Source organism: Astatotilapia calliptera, chromosome 5 (genome assembly GCF_900246225.1).
Source record: "Astatotilapia calliptera chromosome 5, fAstCal1.2, whole genome shotgun sequence".
Lineage (NCBI taxonomy): Eukaryota > Metazoa > Chordata > Actinopteri > Cichliformes > Cichlidae > Astatotilapia > Astatotilapia calliptera.
Window position 1 is genome coordinate 18295107 of NC_039306.1, and position 17013 is coordinate 18312119.

The following is a 17013-nucleotide window of genomic DNA, read 5'->3' on the forward strand; positions in this document are numbered from 1 at the left end:
AAACTTGACGGTGTCAGGTGGACTGAAACATATTGCCCCAGAGGTGTTCTGCTGGATTTAAGTCAGGCGAGCGTAGGGATCAATCACTGTTATCAATTCCTTCATCCTCCAGGAACTGCCTGCATAGTCTCACCACATGAGGCCAGGCGTTATTGTGGACCAGGAGGAACCCTGGACCCACCGCATGAGTGTAGAGTCTGACAATGGGTCCAAGGATTCGGACCTTCTATGGCACATATTCACGGGTAATCCTGGAGAAGTTGGACTACCTGTTCAATCTCTCCAGAGTCCATGTAGCTCTTGTTCCTTCACCTCTGAGAGAAATAAAGGTTTTGTTTTGGTGAGGTGTAAGACTCAAGCTGTGCTACATGATTAATCGGTTTAGCATGTCTGTAAGCATTTCCAGGCAATTCCAATCTTCTTGTTACGTCAAACACACAAGTTATTTCTGAGTCCAAATACTCTGTCACTTTTCAAAAGCAAATAAAAACTGATGCACTACTGAAAGTTTAAAAGGTTTTAGGCACGCCAATATATCACTGACTAAAAAGCAGATAGAAAATGTTCACTCTGAGTTAAACAGTCTTCTCAACAACACTAGACAATGCGTATTAGGTCAGAACAATTTTTAAGTTGCTAAAAGTTGACATAAAAAACTAAATATCAGACACTGAGTGCAAATAAGCATGCTGATCACGGTCTGATGGACTGTCGTGAGTAAAAAAAACTATTACACTCATGATCTTTTATCTGCAAGAGAGCTGGGTTAACTAATACCTCATGGAGCCACACACACAGATCACAATTGCCTGTGATATTAAGTTGCTAAAGCAAAGTCAGGATTCCCTAAAGAGCTGGTCTTTCTTCCAGTTTTTTAATAAAAAGGTTGACAAAGTCAAATTTCTGGTGAAGCCACAACCTCTCCTCTCTGTCTGATATGTACAGTGGACAGACAGCAGAGAAGAGGCACTATAGTGGAGACAGTGAACCCAGGTCAAGTGAAAAATAATGGTTTTCGGCACTTGTTACTGAATATGCAGCGAAAAGCTTTGCAGGTACTGTGAGTACTGTCAACCTGACAATGCTACTCTCACCACTGATTTAGTCCACTATTGAACAATAGCCCAGTACATTTATTCCAATACTGAAGCAGAATTTTAAAATATATAATAAAATACATAATTTACTTACTTTAATTTACAATATTTTATTCACTTATTTACTTTTATTTTATTAATATAATTACTTTTGTATTACCCTAGGCAATAATTATTTTGCATAATAATAATAATAATAATAATAATAATAATAATAATAATAATAATAATAATAATAATAATAATATGTAAGGGGCAGTAAAAGTGAAAATGTTGGCCACCTCTCTGTACCTTAAAAACCTACCTCAAGGCTAGGAAACAAACTTTTGGCAACAATAGACAAAAATAAAACAAACAAACAAAAAGAGTAAAATCATTTTTCAGAAGAATGTAAAGTTTTTGTAAGAGGGAATTAGAAATACACACCTTCTCTAGGTTCTCTTCCTAAGGCTTAAAGCTAACCTGTGTCAGGGCATTTTAGCAAATTCTGCGTATCAGATCCGTTAAGCAGCATAAGGCATAAAAAAGTTCCATAGGAGGTAAGTTAGGTGGGACAACAAGTTAAGGTTGGGACTATTACCTGTAAAGGTGGAGTTCAAATGCAAGTCTACTTGTTCTTTCTTTAGCTGAACTAGTTTTATGTTTGTAAGGTACATAAAGAAACCTCAATGATGGAAAAACAATCAGTCAGCTCTTTTTTTTCTCACCAAAAATGTCCAAAGTTAACTGAGAAATGTGTCTGGAATATCCCTACAGAAGAAACAGAAGAGGAAAGAAGCTAGATATACAAGACAGCCAGGGATACATTCTTTACTGGAAAGGCAACAATCTACAGTCCCTTCACAGAAATAATTACTTGTAACAGAATAAACAAGACAACAAGGGTGTGAGAAGCTCTACAATGTCATTTAGTGTATCATTTCCAGTTACAGCTGGTCAGTCACACTAATGAACAACAGAGAGGTGAAAATAAGTGGCAAAAATAAAGGTGAAAGGAGGATGGGAGGATAATCTGCAGCAAGAAGCACGGTTGTTTAACTTGATTCTGCACTGACCTCTGGCACTATTCAACACACACACACACACACACACACACACACACACACACACACACACACACACACACACACACCCTGCAAGGTAAGCACTCTATAGGGTCATTAATAGCGCTTCTTACTCCAGCCACTTTTGCAGCTTTAAAGTAGCCTATAGAATATCACTTTAATGCAGCCGATTAGTGCGTAATTATGCTTACATTTACTTCTTTTTTAAAGCATAACATCAGACACACTATATCCATTACTGAATTATTTCCAATAAGCTTTCTTTTTATGGTGATGTCAAATTTCACTGCAGACTATGAGCATAGAGCACAGAAACAAAGTGGGGAAAATAACTTTTTGGTCCCTTGTAAGTTTGCTCAAATGAATAGTGTCTACTTTTATGGTAGTTTTATTTCAGTGGAAAGAGATAGAATATCAACAAAAAAAAAACCCAAACAAAACAAATGACACATGATTTGCATGTCAAATTCATAAAAATTCAGCAGTAGATCAACTAATTAGTTGCCTGACTTCATGCTGTAATCAACCCCAGACCTCACCAGAAAACTGATGAATGATTTCTGAATGTGATTTCTGTAAGTTAACTCTTGCACATTCTGAAAGCTCTCATTTTAACCCTGCCACAGAGTGGCAGCTTGTCTATTATGTACCACGCGTCCCATCCTATGACGCCTAGAATAGGTTTAAGTCTGCCCAGTGGAGTTTAAAAAAGATGGATGGATGGATGATTAACCTTTCCTAAATCCAACCGGTATTTTTGTTGTCCCTGTCTAACCAAAAAGGGACTACAAACAACTAAAATACAGAAAAGAAAAGAAAAGAAAAGAAAAGAAAAGAAAAGGTTTTCCATGAGGAAAGTTGCTTGATTTATTCACTTCTGTAATAATTGACTGTGTGGTGGCACAGATAGAACAGCAGGACAGCCTAAATGCAGGTCTGTACACATGGTTGGAGAAACACAGAGAAGTTTATGTCCTACTTTCAATATGAAGGGAAATACTGGAAGTGTAAAAACAGAAAAAGGTATGAAGAAGTCAACAAACCAAACAAGGAGTCTCGTCTGACTTCTTGATACTTTTTCTAACAGTTTTTACAATAATGGGGAACAATAATGGGAATAATAGGCTAATACGTTACATTAACTAATTGGAAAAAAACCCTGAACAAATAGATAATTAAATCTAGATGCTTACAGCCATTTGCAGCTAGGCTTGTAACACATTGTCGTAAACCCTGGTAAGCTAGCTAAAATAAGAACGCAAACTCAGGTCAATCAACCCGCAATGCAGACTCACTCTTTATGCTTCTTTACAAGTTCTGTGTTGCAAATGTGGAAAAACACATAGATGTATTTTTGTTAGTCTCTGGAAGTTGACTGAGTCTGTCCTTTTGTTATGATGACGTGTTGGTATTTCTTTTTAAATGGTTTTTGTTTTCAATAAAACGAAGCTTGTCTTACCCCAAGCACTTGTACGAACAAAGCATGCAGCACAATGCTTCATTAGACTGAAAGACGAGTTCACACAAAATCTATCTAACGTTTCTATCAGTTATTGCAACTGTTTTAATTAACATTGTTGGAGTCAGCCTTTAAATACCTCAGCTGTTGACTGTTATGTGCCTGTTTAGGTAACACAGAGTACAGTACAGTTCGCCTGATAGCTACAATTTTATTGGAGCATAAAAAGGAAAGTCTATATTCTTATGACATTTATGCTGGATGTAATGGAAATTTTGGCTGTCATATGATGCTATAATATCGTTAGTTATAGTTACCAAGATTGTCTTTTGCATGATAGTTTAATGCCAGACATCACCAGCAGTTATGATTTCTTCAGGTCTTCATTTAAATGTCTTTTATGTTATGTAATTTTCCCCAGCTGTATATGGGAATTTTGGGACATGTACAGTATGTATCTCTCTCTTTCCATTTTTACTGTTCTTGTGCTTGACACATTCCACTGGTGAAACATTTCCTGCCCTCAAAAGTTCTTGTTGCTATGCAACTGATCTGCCTGGCACTGAGAATAATGCTAGCTCACACAGGCTACACAGAGTACAACCCCCCTCACACCACACACACAGCAGCTCTTAGCCTAAATCCTGTGGTTGTTAAAATACTAATAGTATGAAAAAGACATCTTTCAACTATATTGTTTTAAAACAATGAAAGACTTTTACAGCTTTGCACCACACTCTCTCCTGATAAGCGATCTAACATTAAAAAGTACTGACAAATACTGTCCTGATCTCCTATTTTGTCCCCCTCTGTCTGTCTGTTTGCATTCCTGCCTGTCAAATCTGACTTTGCAACGTTACACATGTACTATGAATAATAACAGAAAAAAAAATACTTATTTGTCTAGTAATTTCTATTATTATTTACTGTTCTATTTACTAATTCCAAAAGCTTCCAGAAAAGACAGTAAAAATGTAATAAAATAAACAGGATAGTATTTACATAATTTACCCTAAAGGACATGATAGCAACTAATACATTTTTACTTATATATTTTACAATGCATAAAGGGGAGCTAAAGAGCTAAAGAAAATCCCTAGAATATGAGCTTATTTTAATTTTAATTGGATGCAAAACGTTTAAAATAAAAAAGAATGCAAATAACTACTTTTTAAAAATTCTGGAGTAATTATTCTTCAGTACTTTTCAAAAGACTATATTAACCATGTTTTTACAAAGAATAATTAAATTAATTAAATTAAATTCATATTTAGTTATATAGTGCCAAATCACAAAAACCTAATCAAGGCACTTAATACTATAACAGTTTTGGGATGAGGAGAAAGAGAAAAGAAGAAGAAACATTTTATTCTCCAAAAGTGAAAAATGGCTTTACAGGATTGATGAGTTTAGACTCATCAGAGGTAATTACATCTGTGGTGCAGATTAAAAAACACACTTTTCTGATAACACAGGGTCACTGCTGTGATGTACAAAGTATTGGTTATGTATATTTGTTCTCTAAAGCATCAAAATGTTAGCTAACTTAAGCTAGCTCGCTAAGGATTATTAGCTAACTTTAGCTTTCTGAGCAAAAAGTCTGGTGTCAGATTGCTAGTTGCCAGCCAAGGAGCTGATGTACTTAATTAGTGTCCTATTCCTATTCTGGTCAAAGTGGGCTTGAGCAGGTCTCCAGAGAAAAAGTCAGAAGGATGTAATCTGTAATTGGCCAAAGGATTTATATCGGTCCAAACATGGCTTGAACAGGATGGCTGCCACTACATTAAGGTGGTAGAATACAAATCTTTTCTCGACTCTTGCAGTTTGGTACCTGATATCTTGTGTTAATTCTGCACAATAAAGGTAGTGTTTTATTTTACTGGTGTATAAACCGGTTACATAGCATATTTCTCCTCTTACTTGCTTTGCAACAAATTGTTTTTTAACTTGTTTGGAAAATTTTGTTTAACATGATTGAGCCTTTGCCTCCGGTTTGATAATTCAAGTGGCCACTGAAAAACTATAGTATTTTATTAAATAATGTGATTATTCGTTCTGAAGCATTCTTAGATACTAGGTCATCCAACTAATTAGACTGATTTTGAAGGTAAGATTGTAATATGTACCCTGTTGAATTGCAATTTGCAAAGCTGAAAAGGATTGAATATTGCAAGCAGAATATTCTATTAATATTAATTGCAAGACACTGTTGGGGGCTAAGCCGTTGTAAAGATTTGATCCTAGAAACACTCCTGCTTTCCAGTGATAACGTCAAACTTTCTATCCATCAATTTTCTTAAACCAGTTCAGGGATACGGATGGGGCTGGAGCCTATAAATTCAAACATCCTGTTGTAAAATCTGTGCGTCACAGTCTGCTTCTTGGTGAAGAAGGAACACATGCTGGAATTTACTTCCAGTGATATGTGCTTTCATGATCATGAAATCCAACTTTTAGAGATCCAACCTGATTTCTGGTCATATTTCTCGAGAAAATGCTCCAACATTTAAACTTTGGCTGAAGTTGCACCGACAGGCTAATTCCAGTGCCTGGGTTAGCAGATGCAACATGAATAACCTACTTGCTTTTGCAAATATTTCCCTTAATGTGTCCAATTATGCTCAATCAAACACCCAATTTCAAATAATGCAGACCAGGAGAAAGTTTAAGTTAAGGCTAAGCTAGAACAGAAAACTGAGTTCAATTCAGTAACATTTTTCAACTGGTTCTGTGCAAATTTCATTGTCATTGTGTAGCTCTGTAAAATTGCACTATTGGTACTTGTCTGTTTAGGTGCAAGGACCAGGGTTTGTGGCCTCTATCTACATATGTAATAATTATGGCATATGAAGCAGAGTTGGAAACAAAGGGGTTAAAAACAGGATGAAAAAGGCAGAGAAAACAAATATAACAAGAAATAGAGAATCTAATCCTGAGTGACACCTTCAAGGAACTAATCAGACAGAAGCCCCAATCCTTTTAAAGTAATGGCAAATCACTACGTCATTAGCCATTTCTAGTCTACTGGATGTCCTCGGGATGAGACTTGAATGCTTACTCCTGACTTAAGACTACAACTGCACAGCTTTGATATACTGTCTTAATACAAAACAATGTTCTTTCAGTGCCATTTGCCAGTTTAGAAAAAGTCCTTGCAATATTCCTTTCCCCTCTACAGTATATTTTTTTTATTTTATTGTGTTACACTATAAGTAGAACCAATCTTAAATCCTGTCTAGTGAACAAGGATGGAAGCAGTGTTTGTGAGAAACACAAGCCAGTGTCAACAAATGCAGGAAAAAAATAGCTTTTCATTTCCTGAGAAGAAAGTTGGATTACCTGACCAGGAATCGTGTGATGAGCAGTGAGGCAACGCTAGTTTGGGGATGGTGGGCTTCCAGGGAAAGACAGCTTGGTGTGAATGTTAACTATGGTTTTCTGGTTGAGTTATGTTAAACCAGTACCACAGACCGGTGCTTTTGAGGATGCGCACACATGCACACACACACAAGCTATGCTTTTTTCACTCCTCACATCTTACTAGCTGAATATACACACTCACACATACACACAAATACACAGTGAAACCAACTTGCTCACTCACTGGCTTGCTACTGCAGAGCTTTAGCCCATCTCTCTCATGGTCACACCAAGGGCATCCACTCCCTTGAAACACTACAGCACAGCTCGTCACAGGAGAGGAGAGGAGAGCACCCCCTTAATGAGGATGATCACATTTATAGAGAAAAAAGACAGTAGGGATGATAATGGACACTTTAAAAGAAAACAGGGATAGCATGAGAGTGTTAAATTTAGAGGAAAACGGGAACAGCGCCGACAGAAAGAGAAAAGAAGGAGAGAAGAGGGTGGTTAAAAGCAGTGAGAGAGGGCAGGGCATTGCTGGGTAATGGAGATGAGATGTTAATGTGCCTGCCAGTGATGCACTGCAGCAAACTGAGGAGAAAAGGAGGAAGAGAAGGAGGAAGAAGGAAAAGGAGGTGATAGAGGACGAGAGAAGACATGGGCTGATTAAAGGAAGAGGGAAGTGAGAAGGAATAGAGGAAGTAGGAGGGGAGGAGAAAAAGAAAGACGATGAGATTAGTGTTAGAAAAGGAGGGTGAGAGAGAGGAAAGGGGAGAGGAAAATGTTGAGATTTGAACTTTGATGATGCTGATGATACAGCAAGATGATGCTTGAATAAATTCATACTGATGTCCATGATGATTCTATAATAATGCTAATGGGAGTGAATTTCAAAGTCAGCACTACTGCATATAACCAAAGCAACTTTGATTTTCAACAATTGCTGAGTTACAGACTTATTTATTATCTAGTCTCACTAAAACTGTTTACAAAGTCTCTTGCCTTTAACTTGTTACATTTACATGTTTTGCATTTGAATTCCATTATTTATTAAAAGCCATCAGAAACGAATGCTGAAAAGTGTGCTTAAAAAAAAACTAAAAATGTATGTAGTGTAGCATATTTCCAAACTACATGCTATGTCCCTGCAACCCTGTTAGCAATCCAGCATCAATCCAGCTTGGATTGATTGGGACATGAAGACATCTTTGATGTAGGAGTTTAACTGTTGCTGTACCTGCAAAGATGCACATCAGCGTTCAAAACATGGAACTGAGAAAAAAACATAAAAGGAAAAAAAATGAAGCAGAACATGGCTAAAGAAATCTTGCATTTGCCAATTAACCAGGAAATAAATACACAAAATAAATCTATAAAAACCCATTAAGGAAAAAGCTTCCCATGAGGGAATACAAAATTTTCCCAAGAAAGAAACCCAGTGTCATCAGCTGTTTCATCTCTTTGATGAAACAGTCGCCATGTGGCTCGCCCTCTGTATGTTCAGTGTGTTCTCTGTAACAAAAATCATTACAATGTATCCAGCTGTGCTCTGAAATTAGAAAAGAGCCACGACAAACATCAGCAAAGTTTGTCTGTTGTTTTTAGCGTTGCCAAAAGCTGCTTCAAAAGGAGCTGTATTTAGTCTCCTAGGGACTAGTTTAGCATTATACAAATATACACTGTTTTGTTTGTATGTATATAGCGAGCATTGGATATCTTAACATCAATACCAGCACATACAGTTGGTTAAAACCATCCACTGATACCAGCTGCATCAACTAATATCAAGTTGATGCTGTACCACCGCATTAGAGAGCCTACAGGATTCGTGTCTATCAACAACCACTGGTTCGGTTTGAAACAACAACACAGAGCAATCTTTGCTTAGTTGACAGCAAGAACCAAAGTCTTGCTCGTTACTGACCTACCACACCAGTGACCATGACACCAATCTGAAAAGTTATGCAAGTTAATAAAAGTAGTTGAATACTAAAAAATGTAATTTTTTATGTGTTTCATCATTAAATCATTTCTTACATCTCCAGTGAAAGCTGCAGAGGCTATTCCTTGCTTACTTTTTGCTGCACAGTGAGAATTTTCATTTTAAAGGTGGAAGAGGTGTCATTCTTTTTTTAAGCTATGACTGCAGCAAAAGATTTGGCAGTCTTGCATCAGTTCAGTCAATACAGGATCTAATGTTCAAGGAAATTTATAGAATACACAGGATGTGCTGCATGGAACAACCAGTACAAGACTCCCAATCTTCCTCTTTCTTATCACCATTTCTAAAGAAGTTGTTTTCTGGAATACAGTATTGATCTGTAGTCAGCTATGTTGTTCATGAATGTAACCCTGCCTAAAAAGCTGTGATTGGCTCACTCTTTCTATACCTGGTGGAAATGGGTGTTATTGAGGTAATTAAAACACATGTGATGCATGATGGTTCACACTCCTGGAAACATGCTAGTATTACACTAACTCTTTTATTGTGATTCTAATCATAGACATGTGGGACTCTTGCTGGGATTTAAACAAATGGCAAATGCTCATCTCCTGTATGGGTTGGATCACACCTCTTTGATGGAAACCACCAACAGCATTTCACCAGCAGAAACAGCATCTGTTTGTCGCACCTTGTTTCTTCATCAGCATGGGTCACTCCTATATCTTTCAGCGTACATTACTCTGCTGTGTCATCCAGATTGAGATCAAACCTACTTCAAACTCTCCCCTGTTGTGTTACTATGATCAGAAACATTTAACTCTTCTCACCATCTTTCACTTTAAATTTATAACGTGTTGCAGAGTGACATGTGAGGCGAGTTAAATTCTGTATGTTGTCTTCTGTACTTTGCTGTAAGATTGTGCTGTCTCCATTCCTGTTCACCTTGTACAACTCAATCGTTCAGCGCAACTTTAGATCATGTGACCCACAGAAATACTCCAATAATTCTGCACAAGTCACATATATTCGTGATGGACTGGAGGAGTACAGGATACTAGGAGATGATTTGTTTTAGATTGGCCTGAGCAAAATAATCTGTTTCTGGATGTGATATAACTAAGACCAGAAAGGTGGTTATTGACATCATATAGAAGAGGGCAGCTACACAACATGTATCTGTCCTAGAACAGGATGTTGATATAGCATCCAGATGCACAATAGGCTGAACCTGAAGACCAATGCTGTATACCAAAGAATTGGATGCACATGCTCTATTTGAGCTGAGATCTTTCGATATGTGCAGCAAAATGATGGAGATTTTCTCCCACTCAGTTGTGGTGAGTGCAGTGGGCATTGCTGTGTTCTGCTGGGGGAGCAGCATCACGGCTGGTGGCGCCAACAGACTGAATTGACTGTTTAGGATGGCTGTGTTTTTGATTCGCTGTCACCTGGACACTTTGAGAGTTCTGGTATAGAGGAAGTCACTGAAGAAACTATTATCCATCATAATCCTGACCACACTCTGCACCATTTACTGGACAGGCAGCAGAGCACATTTTCTCTGACTGACTGATTCAGCTCCACTGCTACAAAGACAAATATAGGAAATCTTTCATACCACATGTCATCACCCTCTATAATACTATATATATGTCTGGAAAGGAATCATCTGATAGATATTCTAACAAAATTACTTCCCAAATATGGGATGAATAAAATATTTCTCATTGTCAAGAGCAATACCAGACACCAAATCAAGGAAACTTAACGCATATTAAATGTCAGTCATCAATCACAAAAAGAAATGCATGCCCTTCCACTACATTTTTCACAATGTACAAGAAGAAAGTAGGCTATAATACAGCTCTTTCTTACAATATTGCACACTATTTCTAAATATCAATAACAGCACAACAACACAAAGGTAAAAGGAAATGTTCTTCAAAAGCTGAGTCTCTGCTGTGGTGTTATAGGAATTTAAAGACAGAAGCAAACTGTCCATCATAGGAGGAAAACTCATGTCCTTGTGTTGGACAAGGCCGAGGCACAAGCGACTGCACGAAATCATGATTATGTTAAACCTGCAGTGAATGTGTGTTGCTTTGCTGAAGCATGTTTAGTCTTGGGCATATCAATGAACCATACTATTTTGTAGTCATAGCTGAATTAATAAGAAAGGAAAATTAACAAAGCAAATGTACCCTGAAGCATGTAAACGAATAAATTCCACATTACTGACTTGTTTTACTGTCATCTTAGAATTTATTTTGGTGAATGAGAATTTTCCCAAGACACTTGGCCCAATTTAGTCAAACTCGATATTTAAATGATGTTAGGTCCTGGTTAATTGCAGGGGGCATTTGGGAATTTCCGACCTGGAGTTTCTGAGAGGCCAATTTCTTCTGTACAAGTGCACAAAGCATTTTATGTATCACTTGCAATCCCTAAATTCAGTGCAATGGAATGCCTTTTCTACTGTCACCACACATTAAAACTGTGGAGTAAGTGGTTTGCACCTTCAGTGGTTCTTCCTATTATAAGCCCAGCAGTCAGGTCAGAGCATTAAGGTTTTCTTTGCTTTGATTGTTTACTTTTTAATACAGAATCTAGAAGCATTAAGTTAACTAATGTAATATTATTAGCATACTGTTACCATTCTTCATCGCAGACATGTAAAATAGTGCAAATAACTATCATAAAAAAGTAATTAAAAAAGCCCACAAGAATTAATTATATTCACTTATATCATACTGTAGCCTATTGTATTACAGATTACAGTAGGTTACAACATTCTAACTATAATATGCTCTCACACTGGAAATAAATTGTGTATGTGGACATTAAACTAGGCTAACAAGCCTCCACTGTTCCATGTAAGCATCACACTTAGCATTACAGCAGGCTGATAGCACGTCTCTCTGACCTTAGCTAAATAAGTCTATAAAGAGATAAAACTGAAAAAGCCTGGTAAGACTAGAAAAGGTTATTATATGGATTTCAGAGGAAACTCGCATATTTAACTGACAATTTAGTACTAAGTGTCTGTATTCTCTATTTACATCTCCTTACACTAAATCATTACCACAAAAACTGACAGGTAGTTTAGTCAAGCAGAGCAGTTTTAATATTTACAAGAAGTTTAATTCAACATGCATGTAGGGGAAACTGGAGCGATATTTTTTCTCTTGCACAAAGAAGTGGAGTCGTGAATTCAGAATTCAGGTGTGTGTTAACACAATGTCACTATCTTCCCAGGAGTAAATATCAAGGCAACTTCACCCTAAGGTCAGAGTGTGCAAGGCCCAGAAGCACTGCAAAAAAACCCAAGGGCTCAAATTTTAGAGGCCTCAGTTGGCATGTTAAATGCTAAGTTTCATGACAGGCAACATAAAATGAAGTTTATAGACTGGAACATTGGTATAAATATTATTCTGGTCTCTATAGCTAATTTTCCCTTTCATAACAACTCTGTGTTGCTTTTAAAACCAAACCATTTGGATTTTGTCACTGTGTGCTTCGTAAGTACATATTACTGCTTAAATATTTGTTTTAAATGGGCTAAAATGCGCAAAACCATTCGTTTTAACAGCTGAAACAGTACGCTTAAGACTTGGTACTCATATGAAGAGTCAGTAACCTCCATGATGAAAGCTTGAATGGGTTAGTGCAGTTAATAAGTATTTTAGTTTAGTCTATTGTTTTATTTGTATAAAACAAGCAGTTCAAAAATGACAAAGTATCTAAAGAGCAGCATAGACAAATAGAAAAATATACTCGAATACTTCTTAAACAATAACAACAACCTGTTTTGTAACTCTACCAAGACAAAAAATATTAAGCTTGTAATTAAAGTTAAAGACAAATTAATCATTTTATCATTTCTTCAATAGAAATTTTAAAAACTATTTTTATGTCCAACTGTTGTCATCTGAATTATAAAACAAATTATAGCAGAGAATCATCATCAGATAATGATAATGTAAATATTGGTATTTACATTATCATTACGTTGGATATAATGAACAAACAGCCATATTTTAGTACACTCATGTAAATATAGCCAATTCTTCCTGTTTAATATCAATACATGTTTTTACTGAGCAACGTGCTGACTTGTGCTGTGGCTTCAACCTGTGCTGGTATGTAAATGTACACACATAAGAATAAGATTAAAGTCATTACTTATTAGCCATTTTCATATGCCAACATATTTCCTAAAAATGATAAAGAAGATCAAATATATACTTTGCACTAAAAGTAAAGGTAAACTTTGCAGCACAATTTGTTTGGAAAATTCCAGTGTTGTGCTTAATAATATTCCCAAGGCTTTGTTTTCTACCTCTTCTGCTCCTCCCTAACATCATATTCTTTTCATCACCAGGTCTTCATACATTTCTCCTGTTCTTTTTACTTATATGCTATTTTTTCTCATAGCTGCAATCATCACAAGAAGCAGCTGGCTATTTTTGAAAGCCCGGTCAGTGAATCAAACTAATCCTGCAGCCCCATCAGAAACAAAGACGGCCGGCAGAGTCCTTATACTTTCTGTGTAGCAGCAACTCTGTGTGAGCGCAGGCATTCAGGTAGCTCCTCGCTCAGTCCTGTGCTACTCTACAGTGCACTGAGTGCGTGGGTTCATTGATTGTATCTCTCTCCTGGCACTTTAATGGTCGTGGTACACTCGTCTCTGAACCCAGCATTAGCATGGTCAAGTTATTTCCTCTCAGGGGCTATTTCCACTGACCAAACAGGATTTTTCCGTTGACTCCTTAAAACTTGTGTAAGAATATGGCAAGCTGTGTTTTTCCATTATTTCCTATACACTGTGCAGCCGTACAGGGAGAAAGAAGTCACACATCAACTGTGCTTTGATGTATATATATTAAAAAGCAGTTCAATATCCATCCATCCATGGTAACATAACATAACATTTTTTTAATTATGAAAAAATTGTTTTTTATTAAAGTAGTAGCAAGTCTACATGATTCTAACAAATTTCTCTTTGCATTATAGGTGATTACATACTACACGTTACATGTTTGCTGGTTAAAAAATTCTTCCAGCTTCTAACTATGTTCTGTAAAAGTGTACCTCGGCACATTATATGTATATGTATAAATGATATATAAAAGACTGATGTAGGTTCCAGGTCTTAAAATTGAGGCCAAATGTTTGTCTTGAACATGAGACACTTAGTTTACAGTCTCAGTCACAAAACATTAAGTCATTCTGAATATCATATGTTGTTTATATAACATATGGTCAACGTTAGAGTCAAAGAGGAAGATAAAGCAGTTGTTAGACTACGCAGGCCTACCTTGTATTTGACAACTTGTTACCGTATGGCTGTGCGGTAACGCTCGGTTTTACCAACACATCTGTCCCCAACTGTCACGTCCAGTTTGAGAACAACAACTGGTGGTGGAAAAAAATGTGAAGTTCTCGGCCGACTAATAATTACTGTACATCTATGCTCATACTGTAGCATATGTACACCCCACCCACCACCATCCTTCCTTTAAGCTGTAAATGAACAGGTTCTTGCATAATGCATTTTTAATGTACCTGAGCTCTCAAAGCACTTTATATGTATGCCCCGTTCACTCATTCAAGCAACAACTTTTTTCTGTGCTTAGGTCTTTCCTATATAACATTGACACTTTAATGGATGCATCAGAGAGCAACCTGCAGTTCAGTATCTTGCCCAAGGACATTGGGCACGCACACTGGAGCAGCCAGGGATCGAACCACTAACCTTCCAATTTGTAGATGACCTTAACTACCACCTCAGTTACAGCTACTTTCTTAAAGGAAGGAAGACTTAGATCAAAAATGCCGGAAGTGTGATTCTCCAGCTGGGAGTGCTCCATTATGCTGCTTCTTTACCTGCAGTATGGGAAAAGACTTGCGGAGAATAATTCTAGACACATCGAGACAGAAGCACACAGCATCTTCACTGCAGCTAACTGGTGTTATGAAAGCTTCTCACAACCTACAGTCTACCCCATCCCTCACACATGTTCGGTGTTTATCATGAACTATAACTCTTTATGCTGGTCACGAAAGGATGGATGGATGAAAGAAAACAACATGCATTTTCTACCTGCTGGTAGAACATGCAGCAATTATATAAGTGAATATCTTAAATCCCATCAGTAATGGTAATGCTGACTGTTTACTATAATTTAAAAAGTGTCAGATAAAACCCATAAGCAACAATTATAATTTATTCATGTTTAATGTATTTACTGTTGCTGTATAGGATTCCCCACGGAGTGTAGCAAAGGATTAAAATGTGAAACTGGATTATAAAAATCTATAAAGAATATAAAGTCCCATGGCATCTTCTTAAAAAGGCCAAAGTAGAGTACAGTAGGTGAGAGGCCTCATATTTCCATTACAGCTCTCTGAGCTTAAACTGATGATTATTTTACAAATAAAGTAAAAGAATAAATATTTAAGTAATTTAAATCTAAAAAAAAAAACTTAATTACTAATTAATTCAGTTCATTTCCGTTCATACAATCATGTATATCATATATGTTATCATATAATTTAGTGAATGCACTTGTACAACTCTTTATGTTCAAGACTTTCTTCAGAGACTTTCCAGTCCCCTCGTGTTGTCACAGGGTTTTTTTCACTGGTCTTGTTTCTCCAGATGTTCCCACCATCCTGTCTCCATGTCTCTCTATCTCTCCCTCTCTCCCTTTTTTGCATCTGCCTACTCTCTAAATTTCCATTTTCAGGGATGAGAAACTAAACTTTCCATGTCTTGCTGCCTGTTTCCTCAGTCAAATGCAAGCATAACTGTTGCCCAAATCCCACCCCCTCCCTTCCCGCTATAACTGATGAGTAAGAGAAATGTTCTCCCTGCAGACAAATATGTACCTAACTGTAGCATTTCCTTACTTAGAAACAGTGCAAAGATGGTGTGTGACCAAAAAAAAAAAAAAAAACCAACCAAAAAACAGGTAGAAATATTACCAAGAGCTAAAAATCACATTAGATACTTTTTTCATACCTCAGGTTTCATTTGATATTTTAGTGATATGGTGACAAGCTGAAAAACTAAAGCTACCAAGGTCAAACTGGACCATCAGCCTGCTCCAAATAGTATTGCTCTATACCCAGATCCACAGATCCACATACAAATAGATCTCTTAAAACAAATAAATAATACACTATGACATTGCAATCTTTCCACAGATGTGCTGCTTATTGAGCCACTTTCAAAAGCAGACTTAAACACAGGGACATACAGTCAAGTTTACCATTTCTACAACAATGACAGCCTGGCCTATGTGGCATAACACTGAAAGACTACAAGAGCTGAAGTACGTTACAACATGTCACTTATAGTGCAACTGCTTCCAAATAATTCCTTCATGCTCTCTCTGCAGTGACATGCTGATGCTCTCTCAAATTCAACAAACACATTATTTTAAAAGGATTTTTTACTTACAATGAAACAGCAGAGAGGAAAATGTGTTGGCGGTAATTGGTACAGCTTCCCCCGATATCCCTTTTGGTGCTGATGATAGTTGTAGTAGCAGGGTGGCCTGTCGAAGGCTAAATATAACCTAGAGAGCTTGTAGCGGGAACACAGAGCGGGCCAAACCAGGCTCTTCCACGTCTCATGTACAGTGTATTTGCTATAAGGAAACTCATTCTGGATGGCTGAAAAGCTGCAGAGTACAGGGAAAGGACAAGAACAAGAAGCTTCACACTAGGACTCTGTCCCTAGAACAAATGAAGGGAGGGAGGGAGGCAGAGAGGGGAGAGATGGAGAAAGAGAAAGAGAGGGAGGCAGCGGGGGAGAGAGCTGGTGTCGTGTGTATATAGGACCAGCTAGCATGACCTCTTGTGAAGAGCGTATGTACACTGGCACAAACACAGAGTCAAAACCTTCTATCTTGGACATCAGTTAACATTTGTTAACTTTTCTGAAACTGAGTGTATATCTGGTTGCTGGCAATTTCTGTGGTTTCTTTTGCTCTCGAAAAGATGTATTATGTTAACTGCTAAGACAAAAACAAAAGCTACACTTTCACATAAATGAAAAAGTAATGCAAAGGACCACAG

General features: G+C 37.2%; 1 protein-coding gene across 1 annotated transcript in view; it reads right to left on the minus strand.

The window, feature by feature from the left end:
* Positions 1-16675, minus strand: part of atp2b2 (ATPase plasma membrane Ca2+ transporting 2) — a 115207-nt gene extending 98532 nt beyond the window's left edge. Inside the window, exon 1 of the mRNA XM_026167720.1 lies at positions 16394-16675. The gene's annotated coding sequence lies outside the window, so the exon portion shown is untranslated. The remainder of the gene's footprint in view (positions 1-16393) is intronic.
* Between the last annotated feature and the right edge of the window lie 338 nt (positions 16676-17013).